The sequence below is a fragment of the Bison bison genome, unplaced genomic scaffold (genome assembly GCF_000754665.1).
Source record: "Bison bison bison isolate TAMUID 2011002044 unplaced genomic scaffold, Bison_UMD1.0 scf7180017864148, whole genome shotgun sequence".
Classification (NCBI taxonomy): Eukaryota; Metazoa; Chordata; class Mammalia; order Artiodactyla; family Bovidae; genus Bison; species Bison bison.
Window position 1 is genome coordinate 7,014,396 of NW_011494720.1, and position 24,007 is coordinate 7,038,402.

Below are 24,007 nucleotides of genomic sequence, written 5' to 3' on the forward strand. Positions count from 1 at the left end.
GACTCTGATGCTGGGAGGGATTGGGGGCAGGAGGAGAAGGGGACGACAGAGGATGAGATGGCTGGATGGCATCACTGACTCAATGGACGTGAGTCTCGGTGAACTCCGGGAGTTGGTGATGGACAGGGAGGCCTGGTGTGCTGCGATTCATGGGGTCGCAAAGAGTTGGACACGACTGAGCGACTGATCTGATCTGATGTGATTTTGTTTGTTTTAATTGCTTTTTTGGCTGTGTTGTGTGACATGCAGGATCTTAGTTCCCCAACCAGGGATGGAACCCTTACCGTCTGCATTGGAAGGTAGAGAGAGTCTTAACCACTGGACCGCCAGGGAAGCCCCAATCCATAATTATTAGTTAAATGAATGTTTTGATGAGAGAATGGGACCTAAAATATTGGGCTGCCATAAAAAATGAAAATGAAGGCTTTGGCCTTCCCTGGTGGCTCAGACGGCAAAGAATCCACCTGCAATGCAGGAAACCTGGGTTTGATCCCTGAGTTCAATCCCTGGATCGGAAAGATCCCCTGGAGGAAGGCATGGCAACCCACTCCAGTATTCTTGCCTGGAGAATCCCATGGACAGAGGAGCCCGGCAGGCTACAGTCCATGGGGCCGCAAAGAGTCAGACATGACTGAGCGATCAACACGTTTGTGTTTGGCCACTGCCACATTCCACCAGCAACAGGAATGGTGTAAGAAAGGCCGAATCAGGGAGAAAGAAGGTCAGGTCTGAAGTGCAATAGAGCAAGAGGACTGAGAGCTAGCAGATGCAGGGGCACTATGGGCTGTCCTGGGAGCGTGTGAGTCACCAGACACAGGGAGATGCGTGGAGCTGATAAATGTCTCAAGCCCTGCAGGTGCAACGTCATCTTCCAGAAGAAACCTGCGCCCCACGCCCACCCCATCTGCCCAACACAGACCACAAGATGGTGGTGCTGGGCAGGAGAGGGGGTGGCAGGGCTTCCTTTGCTTTCCTTTCTGAAAGCTCCAGCAACGTTGTGAGACTGCACACCCACAGGCCCGTGTGGAGGGCACAGGGGTCATTTGCAGCCAGGAAGCAGTGGTCCCCAGTCACCTGGCCATGGCACCGTGACCGTGGGGCCCAGGTCACGAGTGAGATCCCTCACTCATCACAGGGATCTTCGTCACCTTGAACACCATGTCACTGAGCCCTTCCTCAGGAAACCGTGAGCCAAGAACCGTTACCCCAAAGCCAGGAACTGGTGGCTTTCCAGCCAATGTGATAGGGGAGGGTTGTGCCCCAAAGGCCCATCTCCCCCTAAAGGACCCCCAGAGCAGTCAGTCGTATGGTGCATCTTGAAACTTGGCCAGATACGCCAAAGCAGTGACCTCCGACCCTAAGGACATCAGCCCGGCTCAGACCTGAACCAAGAGTCCATTCGAGGGTGGGGGGACACCTGTGGTACCTCACCCCACATCGTTCAGCCACAGAGCCGCCTACGGCCTCAGCACTTAGTATATTTCAGAAGCAGTGCTGGCATTTGCTTTTCCTTTTTTATTTTCCAAGAAGATAATGTCATCACCTCGAGAGGAGAGAATTTTTTTTTAAGGGCTTCTGTGAGCAATGCCTGTGTTTGTCATCAAAGACCCTACACTGGCCACAGCGTGAGCTGACAGCTGAGCACCAGCGGATCAGTACGAAAAGCCGTCGCCTGTGACGACTTGGAAAGGTGTCCGTGTACGTGTGTGCGCGCGCACATGCATGTGCGTGTGTGCGCGTGTACATGCATGTGTAGCACACCCGAGCACTCATGGTTGTGGACACACGTCTGCAGGAAGCTGTAGGGTGGGCGGGGGTCAGTGACCTTGCTGGCTTCCGCACACACAGCAGGCTGCTTGCGGCTTTGTTTATTTTCCTGGAGTTTGAGGTTCCCTTGCCAGGTGGGAGGCCTGCTAGAACAAAGACCACCCACCTGCCATTGCTTTTCTTTCCTTTTTCATCTCCACTGCAGCCCTGAGTCTAGTCCTGCTTGGGTGAAAGAATTGGCTCCTGCTTGACCTTCCTCAAGCCAAGGCATAGGTTTCCACGAGCATGTGGGATTCCAGCAAGTGGTACCTAACTGCAGTCACTTATGGGCACCAGAGGGGCGCTGTGTATGGCCGGCCAGCTCCTCCTGTTCCCAGACCTCCCTTCTGTCCCTCCCACTCAGTCTTTTTGCAGCTTCGGTTTTTCAGAAGCCATCTCAAAATGCGAATTCTGGAACCTGGATTTAAGCCAAGAGCCCTTGTGTTTGTAGACCCCTCCCTACCTCCGCGTCCTGGTCCAGGGGATGATTTGCACACTGAATTGTTCACAGGGCTGGAGATCAGCGTAGTGTTGGCACTGTGTGATTTGTGGTTTGGGGGAGACACAGAGCAGGAGGAGGGCTACACGCCGCCCAACAGCCGGTGTGAGCACGTCTGCATGTGACAGAAGCTACATGAGCATCACCCCGTCATTGTTCCCTGCTGAGCCCCAGTGCCCAGCACCTCCCCTGAGTTAACCAGTGTTCTGTGGGCTGACTCATGATGAACCGGCTCTGCTAGGCGACAGGAGCCCCAGCGGCTCAGGCACGTGGGCGGAGGTGGAGTTCTCTCCTTTTCCCTGAAGTTTGTGGGCAAATGAGCAACTAAGCTTCAGCCCTATTTTCTATGTTGTGTTTTTCCATTCCTGATATTAAAACCATGGTAATGTCTCTACCTCTAATTAGAAGCAGAGAGACAAATTTTGCTTTGAAACAATCATAGGAAACAATGTCTGATTTTAAGAAACACCAAGACAAGTAGGACATTGCAAGGAAAAAAGAGACTGAGTCCTTACGTTAAGTGCTAAGTAAGCGTGTGTCAAGGAGTTTTTATCTGCTTGGCCAGAGGGATGGGCTCTTTGAGAAGAGAGAATTTCCTCCAAGGCCCTATCTTGGTTGCTCTAGAGGGATTAATTGCCTTTGCATCAGTTCGGGAGGTGCCTTAAACTGATGAAGTGAAGGTTCAGAACCATCACGCCCCAGGTGACCAGCAGGTGAAGGTCTTGGAGCCAGGAGATTTGGGATCAGTCTCAGCTCCCATCTTTGGCAACCATGTGGTCCAGGAACGGCCCTCTCCTCTCAAATCTTCCTCTGTAAATGGAAAGGATTCTGCTCTTTGATTGATCAGACATCTACAGGACACCCACCCGAGCCTGTCTCTTTGCTAGACCGTGGGGATGAAAAGCTAACCAACTGGTCCCTACCTCCAGGGAACTCAGGGGCTCTGATGAGAAAGGAAATAAGAAAATCAGCACTTAGGGCGCACTGGGGATGTTGATGGTCCGGGGTGGACACTGGGGAGCTGAGAGTGTCGCTCAGAAAAGACTTCTTCGAGTGGGCAACTCTTCAGCTGATTTGAAGGGAAGGGCATTCAGGACAAGGTGATTTCCAATCTGAAATGTTGAGTCTGACTGAGGTGTTGGGTCTCCAGGGTTCCAATCCCAGCCCTCTCCTGGTCTGGTTAGTTCAAGCACTTAAACAGGTTTGGGGCAGGAGTGGAACAGCTGACAGTTCACTTCCTGCCAACCTTGCAATGATACAGCTCTTATCTGCTTATCTGGCTGTGCTGGGTGTTCATTGCATCCCGTGGGCTCTTGTTCCCCGACAGGGATCAAACCAGGCCTCCTGCGTTGGGAGCATGGCATTGTCACCACTGGCCCGCCAGGGAAGTCCCCCAAATGATATGGCTTTTGACAATTTTGTTTTAATTTAGAGGAATTTGGATTTTCACACATAAAATGAAACTTTATTATAAACCCCTTTACAATCATACACCTATCAAATTCACGTCAATTTTAAAACCTCATAAAATGTACTGTTTGCCAGTAGGTAACTGAACTGGGGAAGAAGGGAAAGACAAAATGTACATGCAGATATATATTCGCAGCCGTAGAATGTTGAGACTCAAGGGCTCACGGCGGGGGCAGTCTGTCCAACTCCATTCACAGATGAGCCGGGGGGACCCACACGGTGAGTCAGTTCTTTCTCATTTTGCTTCACGGTGTGGAGTCAGGCATGTTAGCAAAGTTTGAAGATCTAGTAATCCAGCAGCATTCCTGTTACAGAGTATGGGCTCAGGAAATTCTGCAGAGCAGCCTTGAGTAAGGGGTTCCTATGGTTTCCACTCTGAACCTTAAGCTTTAGGGCAGGAGAGGTCTTGGCTGTGGGGACAGTCTCCTCTGTTTCCTGGAATGAAGAGGAAGGAGGCGCTGACCGTGAATCCCTGGTTGGACCATTGGCCACACATCTCCCCTACTGGGAGCACAGAGAGCGACTGTGATTCCTCCACTGACAGTTGACTGATTGAGGCTTCCCCTCTATATCGAGGAATGCTTGGTTTAGAAACTAAGGCCACATCATAAAGGGAAACTGTTTGTGATGGTTGCATTAACCTAATTACCTGAAAATTGCTGGAGTGTGTGTTGATAATAAATTGTATTTTTTTTTTTTGAAGTCACAAAGTGGGGCTTCACCAGCTTTGTCATGAGGTGGCCCTGGAGTTGCCCTTTTCACCTCTACCTGGGTGGCCTTTGACAGTGTGCTTAGGTACTGTTTAGTCATCAACACAACACCCACTCATAGGATGCTGTGAAAATTAAATGCCGTCTTTGTTTCAGGTCCCTAGGCCTATTCGTTAAAAATGTGTTCCTGCCTTTATAAACACAAATATTATGTCAAATGCCAAACAGATAAAATGGCTTTGATGACTAAAATTGAGAAATTCTACCATCAGATAATTAGAGTTTAGACTTGATGCCCAATTTCCAATTAAATTCAGATGTCGGTGAGAAGCTGATAAATCTGTTCACGAACAGGAATGGACTTGACACCATGTCACTGGTTTTCATATCAGCTCTTTCATTAAGTATGGGGCACACGATCTTGTTTGGGGCCCTCTTGTGTTGTTTTTTACCATTTTCTGCTTCTGTGATCTTAGAGAAATAACATTTAGGAAATATAGGCTTAGAAAAGGAAATTCAGTATTATTTTTAATGCTATGGATTTTAAGAAAATTATTTCTTTTCTGATCTCAAAAAGCTACCAAGACCATTTTTAATATTTTTTTCTTATTTAAAAAGTAATTTTTAAGTAATTTAAAAATGATTTATAGGAATCTACGCTCTGTAATTTTTCTCTTCTCTTTCTCTCCACCACCCTCCCATCCCGCTTCCTTCTTTCCACAAAGAAGTGTTTAAAAAAGATGAGGCCTTAAACGGTCAGGTTCTGGGCTCTTATTTCCAGACTGCCCTCTAAGAAGTCTGCCTCGCTGTCCACACTGCTGCACACTCTCTTTGTCTGCCACCAGCTTCCTCCTTTTCTGAAGCCTTAGGGGCATTTGTCAATGGGAGTCTACAAATATTATATCTAATTTCCATTTCTTGGATTACTAGGGAGGTTGATGCCCATTTCAATTTCTCCTTCTGAGTTAAGGTCCTTTCCTGCCCTTGGGTCGGGGGTGGAGGGGGGGGGCATCTGCTTTGTCCTATTTTATAGCTTCTGGACTTTGAGACGTGTGATCCAAACACGCCTTTCTCAGCTTCCTGCACATCCTCCCCCACCACCACCACATCAACCGTGTATTAACGGAAACCCCCTGGACTTTGGCCTGTGGTGTACTCTTATCTTCGGCCTTCCTTGCTATTGACATTTTTTTCTTTCTGTGTCATCATGAGGGTTCTAATGGGAGGCTGGGAAGAAAATATCAGACTTGTTTAGCCCACTCCTATGCAAGGCCCACCATGAAGACTCAACTTTTTAATGCCACTCACGACAACTTCAAACCCCGGGGCATAAAAGTTGGCATTGCCTGATTCCAGAAAGACTGTTCAGTTAAGTCATTAAAAGACAAAGGCTCACTGGATGTTTCTTTCTTAGTATTTTGTATAAAAGATGGAAATATTTTCTTGGGAAATTAAGAGGGGAGGAAATTACATGTTTGGTGGTATCTAGCACAGGATTAAAGAACTACTGTGGGGAAATAAAGAGATTTAAGACTATCTTTAGGAAATGCCAGAATGATTTACTGATGTTCACTTCATTATTAACTTCACTTCTATTTGCAGTGTTTTAATAGGCAGTGTTTTCTAGCTCCCCAGTTTAATTTTAACGGCTCTTCTGTGGCTTATGGTTGTACATAAACTGTTTTCTTTTTCCATATTAGTTCCTTATATGTATGTATCTTTTTTTACACGTGAAGAAATTGCATTTTCTGGTCATTGTTTCTGTATGATTCTCACGTCTCCTTGAGCACAGTCTTTAGACCATGGAGAAGTAACTGAAGTTTCAGTTAAGTAGTAACAGAACCCAAACAAATAATTCATAAGTTTTCCTTTCAGCCAGAAGAATCTCTGTATACCACTTTTTTAGTTGGGGGAAGTCACAGGTAGAAAGAATGTTCAGGATTTATTTCATTCATTGTTCTTCTCTATGACTGTAGAAAGAAGAATATTCCATTTTATTTGGCATAGGTAACTTCCAAATCTAGTTTGTGCCTGACAGACCCATGTGTGTTCGTGAGCTAGTGCTGTGTAACAAACGACCCCAGAATTTAGTAGCTTAAAACAACAGACATTTATTATCTTATGGTTTCTGAGTCGGAAATCCAGTGCAGCTTAGCTGTATCCTCTGGGGCAGGACTGGAGCTGCCTTTGTCTCCACGCTGCCTGGTGGGAGTGTCTGCTCCCAGACTCACTGTGTGCTTCTTGGCCAATGGCCACCCTCATGACCTTGACCCCATGAGCCTCTCCATGGGACGGCTCATAGCATGACTCCAGGCCTCCCTCAGACAGAGTCAGCAAGAGAGTCAGTGAGCAAGCAGGGGAGTTGCTGTCTGTTTTGTAACTTCGTCTTGAAAGTGATACGCCACCACTTGTTATTTTCCAGAAGCCACTGTGGCCACCCCCAAGTCAAGGGGAGCGTGAATACGAGAGGCAGGGATCTCCGGAGCCCTCCCAGGGGCTACCTCCACGCCGTGTAAGGACTTCTTTCTGTGGAGTTTCAATTACGATTCTGGGCATCAGAAGGCATGAAAATATTGCCCCCTCTAGTCTCACTGCTGTTGCTGGATGTGGAGGAAGGGACTTTCCTGCCAGTTAAAGCCACAGGGTCGGTGACTGCTTTCAGGCTGTCCCCACACACATCTCTGTCTCACAGACTCCTCAGGAACTGGCCAACTGACCCACTCACCCACACTTGCAATGGTCACCAGTCACTTCTCTGTTTGAATTCCTCTCTGAGCTTGGAAGCCCCAACCTTCTTCTTCCCAGCCCCACCGGCCTCTGAAGCAAATGGACAGCTGTCAGGGGCTTTTACTGTAAACTGTGTGGAAGCCAGCTGGACTAAACCAAAATGAGGAACAGCGGAAAAGTGTGGAAAATTACAGAAATCCACACAAGGGCAAGGCTAGCTCTCCTAGGAAGAAGGGGGTAATATTGAGGGAGAGGTCAAGAATCTGCCTGCCATGCGGGAGACTCAAGAGACGCCGGTTTGATGCCTGGGTTGGGAAGATCCCCTGGAGGAGGAAATGGCAACCTACTCCAGTATTCTTACCTGGAAAAATTCCATGGACAGCGGAGCCAGCCTGGTGGGATATAGTCATTGGGGTCGCAGAGTTGGACACAACTGAAGTGACTTAGCATGCATACACGCACAGTATTAACCCGGAGGCTCTGCTAAGGGCCTTCCACACAGTGACTCCTCCTCTCTCAAACAAGCGCCACCTTGGGCTGTCATCCCCTGTCGTTTTCATTATTCCAGTTTAACCCCTAAGGAAACTGAGACCCCAGAGAAGAAGTCCCTCGCTCAGGTTGACACAGTAACTGCCAGACTTAGGAGCAGAAGCCAGTCGGTCCAATTCCAGGCCCAAGGCCTTCCCACAACCCCACGGGACTTTTCCTGGCGGCCCTCTGGACCTGACTCCTGGTTCTGAGGTGGAAGTGAGTGGGTCACAGTCTTGTCTGAACTGTCAGTCTGCTCGGTCTCACCAAGGTGAAGTTCTCAGACTCCAGGCAAGGCTGTGGGGAGGGGATGGTGCCCTCCTCAGTTTCTTCCAGAACCTTCTTCGCTCTTTCAGGTTCACCTCAGGGCTCTTTTCCTTCTTCACACACAGGAGGCCTTTCAACATCCAGGCGTCTTGCCCACCATCAGGCTCAGCATGGATGAGGAAGGGGCTTCATGCCTGCCCCTCCCTCAGGATTCTGTGAGCCCAGCCTGGGGCTGGACCCATGTGTGTGCACAGGGCTCCACTGAGGAGGCTGGTTCCACTTCCTAAGACCTGTGGGCAGAGCTCACGGCCAACAACCGCTGGAGGCCCCAGCCTGGCAGGCGTTCGCTTTGTTTACTGGCTGGGGTGTGCACTTCTGTGTAAGATGGGTGCACGCGTACCTCCCTCCTGAAGAGGAGCAGAGCCATTCATAAGACTTTGGGGTCATGAATCCTTTGAAGAATCTATGGCCCGAGTAAAGGCTCAGCCTCTTCTTCTGCTGCTGGGCACCTGGGCTGAGCGTCAATCCCCATCACCAGGGCAGCTGCCTGGGGCCCCCACCTCCTCCCTGACCCCCACGCTGCTCCCCCCACCCAGGAGGGGCTGACCTATCAGCTCGTTGGCAGAACAGCCTCAACGGAGATTCCTTTGCTCACTTTACCTGTTTGCCTAGTTTCATCCCAGACATCTATTCAAGAACACAGCGCCTTGGCAAAGCCTGCTATTGCATTTAGACCACATTAAGATCCTTCCGTGTTGCTCAGTGCAGCCACTCACATCCCACTCAGGGAAGAAGAGGAGGCAAACGCCATATTGACGGAAACTTCTCTTTTAAAAAATCTTTCAAGAAACGGGCCAGAATAAGCCGACTGCTGGGGAGATTTTTTGTCCCTGGACATGCAGGCACAGCCAGAGCGTCTAGGCTCCTCTTTTCCATGTCCCTGCTCGGGGAGCTCTGCTGTTCGACGTCATAAAGTCTCAGGGGAGCTTAAGGTGTGAAGCGATGGCTTTCTTTTTGGCAGTCACATACAGACAGCCCTGTCAGGAGGGTGTCTCTGGAAATCTAGAAGACCATCCCCAGAACCTGACACTTCTTTTGGGCTCCGCTAATTCTACTGACAAGTTTAACCCCCCTGGACGATGTAGGGCCCAAAGTCTGTAGGATGAGGACCTGGTCCAGTGGGAGATGTTGGCTTCTGATCTTTTCCCCTCCCCGTGTCTCACTCTCCAGCTCCCCGGTTGACCCTCCAGCTTTGCCATCTGCTGGGCAAAAAAAAACTCAAGGAATGCAGCCGCCGTCACTTAATTTATTGTACCGTTCATGACAGTAAACGTCTTCCAAAAATTCCATCAGGAGAGCCAGGCATGGTTTCCTTTGCCTGAATTCCTGTTAGGGACTCTTTTATTAAACACTCTTTTCCCAGATGTGTCTCCGCCGTCTCCCTTAAGGTTGTTTCCAAGATTTTCCCCAGAACTAATGAACTTCTGCCTTTTGACCCCCTCTTTTAAAAAATTATCTAATAGTCATGTTTGCCCCTGGGCAGTCCTCAGGAACCTGTTCTATTTTAAAATGAACTGAAAAGATTTTTATCTCAGAAGTGCATGGCTTAAAAGAAAACAAGAGACAACATGAAAGTCTAACCCCAAAAGAGTGTCATTGGAAAGGCACAGTTAGATGAATGGGGTGGCGGTTAAGGCATTAGCTGGCCAACAGCAACATGGTATTTTTCTGTTTGGGTTTTTTTTTCCCCCCAGTGAGTTCAAAGAGTTTCAGAAAAAGTGCATCATGGGACTTAGTAGTAGGCAGACTTCCAGGTGTTACCTGGCACCTGCATCTTCTGAGGTCCTCTGTCTCACTGTCTTGACAGGAGTGTGTTACAGTATGTTCACTTCCACACTGGGCTTCTTGTAAGTGGGGGGCTTTGGGCTTTCTGTACCCCACCCTCTTCTCATAGGAAGCAAGTTACTTCTTGAGCATAACCTGGCACTTTTAGGAAGATTCTTTTTTTCATAAATGAAAATTTAGCTTTAGCATTATATCTGTCAGAATCCATCCCCCGCCATGATATATAATGGATATATCCATTATATCCATGCAAAATCCACAATTTTACACAATATTGAAGCAAAACTAACTAGTACTATCTCTGTGTGGCATAAGGGTATTTTGAAATAGCCAGAACAGTCTTAAGGATTTGCTGTCAAAGCTTGGTTAACAGAAACTCTGGGAACACAAGCTCTGGTCTGTGTAGAAACTATGGAGCTGGCTATTTAGCAACTGGAATTGGGAAGCAGAGCCTGGGTTCTTGACCTTGGGGCGCTAAGGTATTAGTCTCCCATTGGTTTCACTGAAGCTCAGGGAGTGTCTTGAGCCGTGTAGGGCCCTGTGAGTGCCTGGAGGCGCAGAAACCAAAAGGTGGGCTGTGGCCCCTGGCCTTGTGTCCTGCACATTCGTGAACCTGGCCCCACGCCCCTCTCAGCCGCCCACACCTCTCCTTGGATAGAGTGGCCGCTTCCCACTGCTCACGCCCCACGTGTTGGGGCTCCATCCTCTGCTCACAGCAGTCAGGATCCTGTGCTTAGCTATCTTTTTGGCAGGACAGCGAATCGTTTCCGTTCCTGCCCATCTGCTGACAATCCATCAAGGACAGGTGCCATTGCCCATGACTCCTGAGCCTCCATTCACCCCAAACTGGGCAGGGCACCTTCCAGCTGAATCAAGTTTCAGGTTTTCTAGGCATCTTAATTTTACAGAATGAGGGTAACTGAGATCATTATAAAAAGGTTGGAATCTTTTAAAAACTGTATTCCCTTATGGCTTAGATGGTAAAGAATCCACCTGCAATGCAGGAGACCTGAGTTCAGTCCCTGGGTTAGGAAGATCCCCTGGTGAAGGGAATGGCAACCCACTCCAGTGTTCTTGGCTGGAGAATCCCATGGACAGAGGAGCCTGGTAGTTTACAGTCCATGAGATTGCAGAGTCGGACGTGACTGAGTGACTAACACTTTCACTACCAAGAAAATGTGGAGGGTACAAATCAGAGATACAGACCTCATTGGGGGTTAATTGAGATGATGGGCTGTCATGCACAGGATTTAAAGACAGCGACATCTGATTTGAATGCTGGTTCTGAAACTTCAGTTGTGTGTATATGTGTGTGTGTGCACGCTCAATAGTGTCCAGCTATTTTGCAACCCCACAAACTGTAGCCTGCCAGGATGCTCTGACCATGGAATTCTCCAGGCAAGAATATTGGAGTGGGTTGCTATTCCCTTCTCCAGGGGATCTTCCTGACCCAGGGATCGAACCTGTGTCTCCTCCATTGGCAGGCGGACTCTTTACCACTGCACCACTTGGGATGCTCCTAGCTGGGTGGCCTGGGTAAAATTAGTGATGCTCTTAGGGCTTAGTTTCCTCATCTGTAAAATGGTCTCAGTAATACCAAGGTCAGAGTCTTTTTTCAGAGTGTACACGAAATTTAAAGTGAAGCTTTTTGAAGTGTAGATACTTGATCAAAAAAGGTAAATTTCCATCCTCTCCCTGCAGTCTCCTTGTCCGGCTGCTTGTTACTGTAAAAGCTGTGCAACCACGTCTGTGTTTCTAGCAAGAGCGGACCTTCCGACTTTATCAGTCTGTTCTGACCTTGTCTTCTGATGGGCAGGATAATTACATGGTGGGAGTCCTCCCCACCACTGGGGAAGAGACATGCTTTTTTTTTTTTTTTTTTTCTTTTAGTGCAAAAGCATTTTCTTTACAAAGGAGCATAGTCAATACTGCAGGCAGCATTTTGGTGGCGGAAACAGGCGTTGTCTGTCAATGAACATGAAGTGCTGCCCCTTTAGACCAGGGGAAGATTAAATCTGCAGCCCCCAATAGCAACCCCATATCCAAAAACTCCCAGTGAATGCCACATTGCTCTCTTTCCTACTAAACATGCGCACCTAAAGCTGTCTCTGCCTGATGGCCCCCAGCTTGGTGTCAAAAGGTTCATGGGCTTGTTAGTATGTTCACCTTATTTTGTGTTCATTTCTCTTCTTCGGTTGGGGGGAACTTTTTTCCTTAAACACATATGCCGCATTTTGCTTCTCCAGTCAAAAGAACCGTATTTCCATTTTATAGAAGTATTATGTACTATTTTTCAAATTATGGTTTCTCTACCATTGAAAATGGCATTATTTTTTGAGTTTATGAGTGAAATAGCTTAACCATCCAAACTCACATGCATCTCTCTCTAAATGGTTGGCTGCTTCTAACCTGTATTTATCCTCTATTATCTGCTTCTAAGAGGTTTGTGATGATGGGTATGTTAAAAACCACTCTTTGGTTCCTCTGCAACCTTAGGAAAATATTAAAAAGGAAGATTTACTTGGTAATTCATCTTCCTTTGCAAAAGGAGGAAGGTACCCTCTTTCTGTTCTGGTGATGGGGGGAAATTAACCATGACATCTGGGTGAAGAGAGCTTTAGCAGAGGAGGAGTGGGAGCACGCGGAAATGAGTGCCTGCTCGGCTCCATGTAAGATTTCTTTAACTTTTCAACCGCACAGCAATCTGCTACAGATTGCCTTGCAGTTCACCACCCACAGCATGGATCCAGGTCTCTCGGGTCTGTTCTGATGACTATATCAAATTCAACTCAGCAAATGTTTGCAGAGTGGCTGCTCTGCAGCAACAAGTGTCTGGAGGCTGGGGATACAGCAGTGGCTAAACAACCTGCAAAGACCCCTCCTGCGGGGTTGCCCCTGTAATGGGGTCCAGTCTGGGCAGATCTGAGAAGGCTTCATCTCACCCCTTGTCAGTCAGCCATTTTCAATTTAGTTGCTTCGTGCTTGGTCATGTCTGACTCTTTGCGACCCCATGGACAGTAGCCTCCTCTGTGCATGGAATTTTTCAGGCTCGAGTGGGTTGCCATTTCCTGTTCCTGGGAGTCCTACCAACCCGGAGATCAAACCTGTGTCTCTTGTACCTCCTGTATTGTGGGGTGGATTCTTTACAGCTGAGCCACTAGGGAAGCCCATGAAAGGCCTGGAAACTATAAATACAGTGAAGGGTTTGGGGGCTCCATGTCCTTGTTGATGTCCTTCCTATTTGGCAATCTAACTCCTACTTAGCCATCAACACCCCATCCAGAAAACCTTCTCCGAGTCTATCCAGGCCCACTGCACTGGTCCCCTTCACTTTCCCTTGTGTGCTCTGTTTATCTCTCACCTAACTTGCTGTTTTGTTTGTAGTTAACTCACTTGGGGTCTGTCTCTCTTACTGGAGAGTGAGCAGCTTGAGATCAGGGCTCTTGTCTTGATCTGTATCCATTCCAGGCATTTGGTCCAGAGTGTTGGCGTGTAGTGGGTCCTCAATAAAAATGTGTGAAGTGACTGAGTGAAGGAATGAATAATGCTCAGGGACATGGGATACCCACAGTATCCATGATACTTGCTTTCTATCTTTTTTTAAATTAATTTGTTTTTTAATTGAAGGATAATTGCTTTACAGAATTGTGTTGGTTTCTGCCAAACATCAACATTTCTGCCAAACATCAGTACTCTCTTTCTTTGTAGATAGCTTCCCCAGTGGCGCTAGTGGTAAAGAATCTGTCTGCTAATGCAGGAGGCATAAGAGACATGGGTTCAATCCCTGGGTCAGGAAGATCCCCTGGAGGAGGGCATGGTAACCCACTCTAGAATTCTTACCTGGAAAATCCTTTGGACAGAGGAGCCGCAGGGCTACCATCCATGGAGTCACCAAGAGTCGGGCACGACTGAAGCAACATAGCACACACACACATCTTTGTAGAAACTTTCCAAAACTCACACAAAGGCCAAGGTATTCTGAGTTAGTACTTCTTTATAACACCCAAGACCATTTTCCACAACAGTAGCTTCTGGACACTGGAGGGAGAGGACTTGGCCCAGCGTGACGGTCATGGCAGAGGCCTCGGAAATGTATAAAACCTTGTTCTCTGCTTTACCAAACCTGGGAGGGCAACCGATGCCCTAGGGGTGGAGCTACTCAGAGCTGAAGCCCTGGGAACAGCAGGGCTATTCCCTGCTAGTAGGAGGGAGGAGAAAACAGGCTGCACAAACAGCAATGATATGCCGAGTGGTACCCGCAGCGTCACACCCGAGGCATCCCTGGCCCACATCGCAGAGTGCCTGATGCCCCGAGGGTCTCAGGACAGGAGGAAAAGGCTCTCTAATGTTCACCGTGCAGTCTCAAAAAAGGACAGGGCTTCTTCATCCCACATAGGTTTCCTTGAACACATGATGATTAAACTACTTTGAATTTAGTTGAAAATGTTCCTATGTTGAATTATCCGTTCCCCAATAATGCTTATAACTGAGATATCCAGCCTTTGGATGCAACTCCAAGAATATTGCCAGTGTTCGGGGACTGAATTTTCATAGCTTTTCAACCCTTCTCCTTCCCGAAGACCCCCTTCCCCTTCCTGCTCCCCTTGGACCCACCCCCGACCCAAGGAAAGAGAAAGGGAAAAGCCTTCGCTGAGTCTGAAGCTCTGGATCTGCAGAGGGTTTGCTGGGCGCCTGTGTTCCTGCCTCTCAGGCTTCTCTCAACTGCCTCTCTGAGGTCGTTTTTCTTCTTGTTCCTGTGACATAGGAACACCAGGGTGCAGTGTCTCTTCCTTTCATCTGTAAATGCGCAGTGTAAGGTAGAAATCTACAAGGATGGTGGAAGAACTTCGCAGTCACACTCCTGTGAGAAACAGCCTACAGACTAGGGCTGAGTCGGGACGTAACTTGAGTTTCATATTCTTGAATGTACGATACCCCATACCTCACAACACACCGATCTGACGAGAGGCAACCTGCAGAAATCAAGGACTTTAGCCTTTTGAGGCTTTGATCTAACCTAGACCATGCCTTATTGTTGAGCATCTTTTCTATTGATCATTGGTTTTCTTAAAATCACAGATAGATTTTAATATTTTGTTAAACCTCCCATTCTTTTTCAGTTCCATGAGTATTTATACACTTACATTTTTTAAAAACAATTTTTTGGTTGCCCTGGGTCTTCACTGCTACAAGAACTTTTCTCTAGTTGCGGTGAGCGGGGACCACTCTTGGTTGCAATGCTCAGGCTTCCGATTGCAGTGGCTTCTCTTGTGGGGCACAGGCTCCCAGGGCCACGGGCTTCGGTAGTTGCAGCACATGGGCTCAGTAGTTGTGGCTCCCGGGCTCTAGAGCACAGGCTCAATAGTTGTGATACACATGGCTTAGTTGCTTCACAGCATGTGGGATCTTTTCGGATCAGGGATCGAACCTGTGTCTCCGCATTGGCAGGTAGATTTTTTTTTTTAACCACTGAGCCACTAGGGAAGCCCTATCCACTTGCTTTGAATCATACATTTTTCCACTGCAAAAACAAGCCATGTTTGATTAAGAAATTTAAATTTCTTGGTCACAAGAGAAGCCACTGCATTGAGGAGCCTGCACACCACAGCTAGAGAGTAGCCCCTGCTCACCGCAACTAGAGAAAGCCCAAAGATGTAACCTATGGTTTCCTGGAGTTGGGTCCAGCACATAGTCTCTGAATAAATATCTGTTGAATGAACTGAAAACACAGGATAATAGGAAGTAGACTCGGGATGATCCTATTTTTGTTTCAAGCATACATTTATATTCATAATTGGAAGAATATACCCTAAAGTATGACCTTGTTTTCCACGGGGAAAAGTATGAGGGTGTTGAACCTGTGTCCCCTGAATCGGCAAGCAGATTCCTAACCACTGGCCCACCAGGGAAGTTCCTGACCTGCTGATTTCTTATGGGTTCTGGGAAGCACCGAAAACAAGATGATGGCGTTACTGTGGACATACTCCCTCTGAAAATGACACAAACAACCACATGAGTGAGGACTGTAGTGGATGTATGGCTGCCGTGCCTAGGTGATCCCGTTAGGTCATTAAAGAACCAGTTTGGGGAAAGAGATACTGACTTTCCTCCCCGTGATCCACACGGAAGCCTTTGGCTTCCCAGAATTTTGAATCAAATGCAAAATCATTTAACTGAAAAAGTTTGAAACACCACGATTTTCCCTAACCATCTCTTGTACATTCTCCATAGTAGATGGGGAAAGGGGGCTGTTCACACACTGGGATTCGAAGCCTGTATTTTTAAACTAGGGCTCCCCCGGGTTCTGTGTCTATAAATAGACCTGTCTGGGTGGTCTGCGAGGCCCTGAATTAAGAATAATGACACTGCTTTTGTCACATGGGCACTCCACAGGCTTCAGGCGAGACTGTGCTGTACAGAACCTTGCCTGTTGGAACCACATATGGCCGGGAGGCCTGGGGAGAAAGCAGAGTCCTTAGTGACTGTCCTCTCCTCGGGAGAGAGAGCTTTACCACCTCTTCCCTTAATGAGCCTGGAAACCACTGCTCCTGATGAGAAGGCAGACGCAGCCTAATATAGAGATGATCCACGAGTCTCTGATGACACCGGGAGTCGTCCTCACATTTCTACCTGGAGTTCTCCTCTCCCCATTCTTCCTCTCTGGGTTTAAGCTTTCCCTTCCAATCTCTTTGGTTTCTATTTTTTCCCTTTGGTCCCGCGTCCATTTATTTCAACTCCCTCCTTCGTATAGCATTGGTAGATTCAGCACTACATGCAGTAGGTAAGAAGGGGCCTTCAAACAATGGGTGCAGCTGTGGCGTGTCTTGAAGGGGGTTGTTGTTGTTTTTCAGTCTCGACCGACTCTTTCGACCCCAGGGACTGCAGCACGCCAGGCTCCTCTGTCCTCCACTATCTCCTGGAGTTTGCTCAAACTCCCGTCCTTTGAGTCAGGGATGCTATCTAACCATCTCATCCTTGGCCTTCCCCTTCTCCTTTTGACTTCAATCTTTCCCAGCATCAGGATCTTTTGCACTGTATAAAATCATCTCTTTTTTTCCATTCTAGGCTTGTGAATGGATCTTATTTCTGAGTCCACTTCTTTTCTCTGTTTCCAACTAATGCGCTTATCTTTGCCCTGTAGTGCTACATTTATTTCTAAATACATGATTAAGGAACAAATCATAAAAGTAATGGTGTTTATGTCCCTGCCTATAAATGAAAAATAACATTTATTTTAGAATGACTCACATGAAAAGGAAAAAGATCGTTTTTATTACTACCCTCATAATGCTACTCTGTTATTATTTCAGACATCTGAGTCATTGGCTCAGATTATTTCATTTTATGATCATTTGCCTTAGCTATTTATTACTGAAATGCATTGCAATCAAAAGTCTGACATTTAAAATAATAGCTTAACTTTGTGATTTCTAAAATATGGAGACTTCCTTCATTAGAATGCAACATCAATAAAGCAAGGCCACATCCTCCTTGGTATCAGTTTTAATTGTGTGCCTCATTTCTGTGTATCAGTGCAGTTCAGTTCAGTTTCAGTCGCTCAGTCCTGTCCGACTCTTTGCAACCCCATGAATCGCAGCACGCCAGGCCTCCCTGTCCATCACCAGCTCCCAGAGTTCGCTCAGACTCACGTCCATCGAGACGATGATGCCATCCAGCCATCTCATCCTCTGTCGTCCCCTTCTCCTCCTGCCCCCAATCTCTCCCAGCATCAGAGTATTTTCCAATGAGTCAACTCTTCGCATGAGGTGGCCAAAGTATTGGAGTTTCAGCTTTAGCATCAGTCCTTCCAATGAACACCCAGGACTGATCTCCTTTAGGATGGACTTGTTGGATCTCCTTCTAGTCCAAGGGACTCTCAAGAGTCTTCTCCAACACCACAGTTCAAAAGCATCAATTCTTCGGCGCTCAGCCTTCTTCACAGTCCAACTCTCACATCCATACATAACCACTGGAAAAACCATAGCCTTGACTAGACGGACCTTTGTTGGCAAAGTAATGTCTCTGCTTTTCAAAGTGCTATCTAGGTTGGTCATAACTTTCCTTCCAAGGAGTAAGCATCTTTTAATTTCATGACTGCAATCTCCATCTGCAGTGATTTTGGAGCCCAGAAAAATAAAGTCTGACACTGTTTCCACTGTTTCCCCATCTATTTCCCATGAAGTGATAGGACCAGATACCCTCATCTTAGTTTTCTAAATGTTGAGCTTTAAGCCAACTTTTTCACTCTCCACTTTCACTTTCATCAAGAGGCTCTTTAGTTCCTCTTCACTTTCTGCCATAAGGGTGGTGTCATCTGCATATCTGAAGTTACTGATATTTTTCCTGGCAATCTTGATTCCAGCTTGTGCTTCTTCCAGCCCAGCGTTTCTCATGATGTACTCTGCATATAAGTTAAATAAGCAGGGTGACAATATACAGCCTTGACATACTTCTTTTCCTATTTGGAACCAGTCTGTTGTTCCATGTCCAGTTCTAACTGTTGCTTCCTGATCTGCATATAGGTTTCTCAAGAGGCAAGAATAGTTATTCTTGTGTTTATGCTTTCATATGTACAGGACAGAACAAAAATGTCAAACGTAGGTCGTGTTGTAGTCAGGGGGTCATGAGCTACAGTAATGGGAATTTTTTTTTGTATGCGTATCCATTTGCCAGCAAAATATTAAAAGATGACTCAAATTGTTTTGCTATGGGAAAAGATTCTCTACTTTTTTGTTGTTATTGTTATGTAACATTATTAATATTATATGTTTATTGTGTCTTTCTGCTCACCTTCCCATATTTCAAAGGGCCATTCACATTGACAGGTAGGTTCTACATCTATTATCAATTGCAAAAGATTTTCTTTGTTCCAAAGGCCACATGATCTTAATGTCTCTGTTACATCTTGTTAATATTGTTTCACTTTGTTTTATTTTTGTTTTCAAGTAAAGCTAATCTCCCAAAGAATGTCCTATGAGGAAACAGAGAGCCCTAAACACCCAATAATGAACTCCAGATTTCTTATGTGAAATGTTTAAGACATTAGTTTAGTTCCAGGATTTTAACACAAAGTATCAATTTTAACCACCAGTAAATTCTAACCTGAGAGCCATTCTCTAAATAGAAATATAGAATTAATGAGACTATTGATTCTGGAAAGGTCAGTATCTGTTTGATGGTAAAATAATTTTGTCATGTGTGCTAAGTCGCTTCAGTCATGTTGAACTCTCCATGACCTCTATGGGATTCTCCAAGCAAGAATACCGGAGTGGCTTGCCATTCCCTTCTCTAGGGCATCTTCCCTACCCAGAGATCAAACCCAGGTCTCCTGCATTGCAGGCAGATTCTTTACCATCTCAGCCAGTAGAGAATACATTAATTGCATAGTCTCAGATAATATAGCACCTAGAAAATGGCTGTATCCTTCATGTATAGACATCAAATACAAATAATTCTTTTTCTTAAAGATTTGAGAAGATTGCTATTAGAACTGAAAAAATTCCCTGTAATCTTTTTTCAGTGCTATATGGTCTAATTATTACCTGGAAGGACCTTTCTTTACCTCTGATGTAGAGTGAGTTGACAGTTTGTAGTAGATATTTAATCATCATGTCTAAAGGCAAACAGCTCACTGATGTATATCATAGGAGCGAGATTATTATACAAACTTTTCATCATGATAGCCTTTGTTTTGTCTGGTGCTAAATTAACTCATTTCTTTTATGTTATGAAAATGCATGCTTTCAGATTCTTTTTTTTCCCCTCCTGCCACTTTCTCATTGAGCTTTATGAAGACAAAGATGTTTGTAGCCGGTTACCCACCCAGCTTTGGGTTGTATGTAGGTCACAATTCTTCAGACCGAGAGAGAGGACTCCATTTGGTGTTTATATCTTTGGCAGCTGCACCCTCGTCTTGTATCCGATCCAGGCCCTCGGGGGAAGGCGTCTTCCTCATCACAGATGGCTCTCAGAATTGGAGAGCCCAGCCACGGTTGCTCAGAAATGTGAAGAGCCGTTTTCAAGTTGTCTGAGCTCGAGCTAAGGATTTTCTTTGCCTCTCACAGTGCTTCAGCTATTAGGTCGCGCCAGCGGCTATGGGTTGACTGAGATTTTCCCATCGGTCTTAGCTCCTCCTGGGGGTTTGGTGATCACCGTCCTGAGCTAGGTCTGCTTATTCCTGAGTCTTCACCAGCAGGACTGCAGATGCTCTCGGCTTTTTCTGAACAGCAGCTTGAAGGTGTCAGTGTAGCCCTGATCTCCTTGTTTGCTTGGGGATCTGAATTCTTTTATACAAAGCCATGCCCAAGACTTCAGTGAGTAACCGAACGTTGTCCTTTGAAATACAGAGAGCGCCTGCTACCAACATATGGTGCTTCATCTGCTAGAACTTTAGAGAGTGTTGCACAGACTCAGCTCAGGTGCAGTCCTGCCTTTTCTTATGGGCAGAAGCATCCTAGACAGGACAGATCCTTAGCACCCGTTTGAAGGAGGTTCTAACAAGCTTAGAAGAGAGAGAAGCAAGTTCTGGACACAGAGTACATTGTGATCTTGATGGTATGGCTGACTTGACTTCCCTGCAATTTTCTCTATAACTATAAAATTCAGTGAATAGGTCCCATTCATTCAACTACTCAACAAATACTTGTCAAATACCTACCCTATGTGAGGCATCATGCCCGGTGCTATGAAGGACACACGCTGACCAGGGCCCAGTCCACCCTCGGGAATTCCAGTCCAGTGAGGTTCATGACGCATGTCCACAAACAGGCACAAGTACCCCATCGCGAGAAACAAACAAAGATACTAGGGAAGTTTACAAAAAGAAACCAGTTCTTTGGCTTGGGGGTAAGCCAAGAAAATCTTGTCACCAGGTCTTTATGGAAACTTGAAAGTTGGGGAGGCTTTAACACGGTGAGATGGGGGTGGGGGTGCTCCAGACACCAGGGCTGGGTCACAGGCCCGTCTGGGAAGGTGGAGACGACAGGAGGCCTCCAGAGTCATCAACCTGGAGACATGGCTGGGTGGCCCTGCATACAGTGCCCTTGGGACAAGAAACCATTTAGGACATGGCTTACTCACTAACAGGGCTTCCCTGGTGGCTCAGCGGTAAAACTACCTGCAGTGCAGGACACCCAGATTCGATCCTGGGTTGGGAAGAGCCTCTGGAGGAGGAAATGGCAACCCACTCCAGTATTCTGGCCTGGAAAATCCCATGGACAGAGGAGCCTGGCGGGCTACAGTCCATGGGATGGCAAAGAGTTGGACACGACTCAGCGACTAACATGTTGACTTTGACTTGACTTACTCGTTAATGACATCTTGCTCTGGGAAGGCATACCTTTACAACTATGAACAGGCAACCTCTGAGGTCAACCAAGTTATATTTCAGAACCAAAAGGGAAAAACAAAAATACTGAAGATCCACTAAATCTCCTTCACGGGAGGGTTCCGACAACACTCAAGTCTCCATCCTTGGAGAGGCCAATGGAGCTAAATAAACTCCATCCCTAAAAGCTCAAGGTGGGTCCCATCCTGTGGACTGGTCATCCAGGTCACATTGCCCAGCTATGACCTGGGTGCAGCTGCTGAACAACTGTTCCAGTTGCTTCTTATTCAAACTCATCAATAATGAGAAAGAGGAGAAAGTTGGGCTGTTGTATTCTCTGCCCTTATTCAAACAGCCATTCATTTGTTGAATTCTGAATTTAAATTCTAGAAAAATCCTCTCAACACAATTGATCATTTTTATAACCATTTAAAAAAAAAAAAAAAAAGAGGTATACCTAGAGTAGGTTCTTTTAGACTAAAAATATTTTTGACTAATCTGTATAAACCAAAATGTATTAGTATCAGGGGTCAGTTTTATGCCTTCAGTAACGGACTGTGTTTATTTCTTTTCTAAAAAAAATCCTTTTATTCTATATTGCTGGATAGCCAGCAATTAATAATAATTAATAATCTTGTGATAGTTTCAGGTGAACAGCAAAGGGACTCAGCCATGCATATACATGTCTCCATTCTCCCCCAAACTCCCCTCCCTGAACTGTGTTGATTTCTGATTGTGGTACACTAGCCTGGTGGGCTGCCGTCTATGGGGTCGCACAGAGTTGGACACGACTGAAGCAACTTAGCAGCAGCAGCAGCAGCACATTTTCAAGGCTTAACACAACTTCAGGTGGCTTTTTATATGACAATAAGAGGAACAAAGATAAAGCCATATTTATGACACAAATGCTTTTTAATGATCTTTAGAGCCTGAGTTCCTTGCTATTAACTTGATTGACATCACAGTCAGAGATTTAATCAATAGCCTTGCAGCAATTGATATTTATCACCAGCTCTTCACAGACGCTCCATGTCAGAGTCTGCACATGCTCCATTTACCGTAATGGACATGCCCTGAGAAGGTGTTTATTTCTGTAGCTCACGGCACTGCACCATATCCCAGAGCTGGGCCACAGTCCCATGTGAAGATTTCAGTGCAGTATTAAATGACTGTCACTTTATATTTAATCTCTGAAGGGGAGATGGTCATTTCATGACAGTCCCCTGGGACTGAGACCCATGCTCCTCTCTTAAGCAAAGCTTTCCAACCCTTTCTCTTCTAGCTCCCTCTCTTTGTTTGGGGTTGAGTGTCTGAAGAGCCTCCCCTGGTGAGGCAGACCATCTAGGAGGCACTTTGCACTCTGGGTGTTACGACTCTGTGAGTCCGTGAGGTGTTCCTTGATGCCACGGTGTTCCTAAATGTGGTGACAACAGACTGACCGTGGTCCCTGCGGGGCTCATCCTTCACTGGGCTCCAGGCACCAGGCTGGTCTTCACTCTGCCTCTCAACACCTCCGTGGAGTCAAGGGTCAATGACGGTGGGTCAGGGCAGTGCTTAAAGCTGCCTTGGCTCCTGGGTCCCTGGAGCTGGCTGGCATAGATGTCCGTCTGTCGCAAGGGCACCTCTCCCCGACTCATCAAGACCCTGCTGCGTGTCAGTGCATTCACTGGGGACAGTGAAGGGGGTTTGAGAGTCAACTTGGGCCCTGTTTATCCATTGGTAGCTCATCTTCTTCTGGAAGGGCATGTTCAGTTCAGTTCATTTGCTCAGTCATGTCCAACTCTGCGACCCTATGGACTGCAGTTCACCAGGCCTCCCTGTCCATCACCAGCTCCTGGAGTTTACCCAAAGTCATGTCCATTGAGTTGGTGATGCCATCCAACCATCTCATCCTCTGTCATCCCCTTCTCCTCCTATTTTCAATCTTTCCCAGCATCAGGGTCTTTTCTAGTGAGTCAGTTCTTCGAATCACATGGCCAAAGTATTGGGGTTTCAGCTTCAGCATCAGTCCTTCCAATGAACACCCAGAACTGATCTCCTTTAGGATGGACTGGTTGGATCTCCTTCCAGTCCAAGGGACTCTCAAGAGTCTTCTCCAACACCACAGTTCAAAAGCATCAATTCTTCGGTGCTCAGCATTCTTTATGGTCCAACTTTCACATCCATACATGACTACTGGAAAAACCATAGCTTTGACTAGATGGACCTTTGTTGGCAAAGTAATGTCTCTGCTTTGTAATATGCTGTCTAGGTTGGTCATAGCTTTCTGCCCGCCTACATCCTTTTAGTCCTTTTGGGAAACTGGTCCACCAGTACGTTTCCATATCTCATTAACGTCTTTTGGATAGATTAGGTCCAAAATGTTGAAAAAATACTTTCTTGCCTTTTGAGGGTGGCTTGCAGTTCTCTGTGTTCTGTGCCCTAAGCTGTCTGACCCAGAGAGGAAAGACCGGGTCTGATGAAAATTGGTTCTAAGCCAGTGTCTCCTGTGTTAACACGATTCCAGGACTGGGTGGAGAATCATGTAATTCATGTGCCATGTTTCCAACACAAAGGGTGCAAGCTCTGTGCATCTTACATCGATTATACAAGCAGGATTATTTTCATTTTTCTGCCAGTGTTTTTCCGAGCAGCCAAGGGTTATCTTAGCTGAGAAGGGAGGGTTAAACTGTCCACGAGAGAGAACTGCAGACCTCCCCAAATGTAGATATTTAACACAGATGAATTTTTAATGGAAATCAATTTTGCTTCTCAAAAAAAAAAAAAAGCCTATAGGTTCTTGGAAAACACAGACTGCTTACTGTTGATTACTGACATTGTATTTCCTCT

General features: G+C 46.5%; 1 protein-coding gene across 4 annotated transcripts in view; it reads left to right on the top strand.

The window, feature by feature from the left end:
• ZDHHC14 (zinc finger, DHHC-type containing 14) overlaps positions 1 to 24,007 on the top strand; it is a 293,070-nt gene that overhangs the window by 146,837 nt on the left and 122,226 nt on the right. The gene's annotated exons all lie outside the window — the stretch shown is intronic.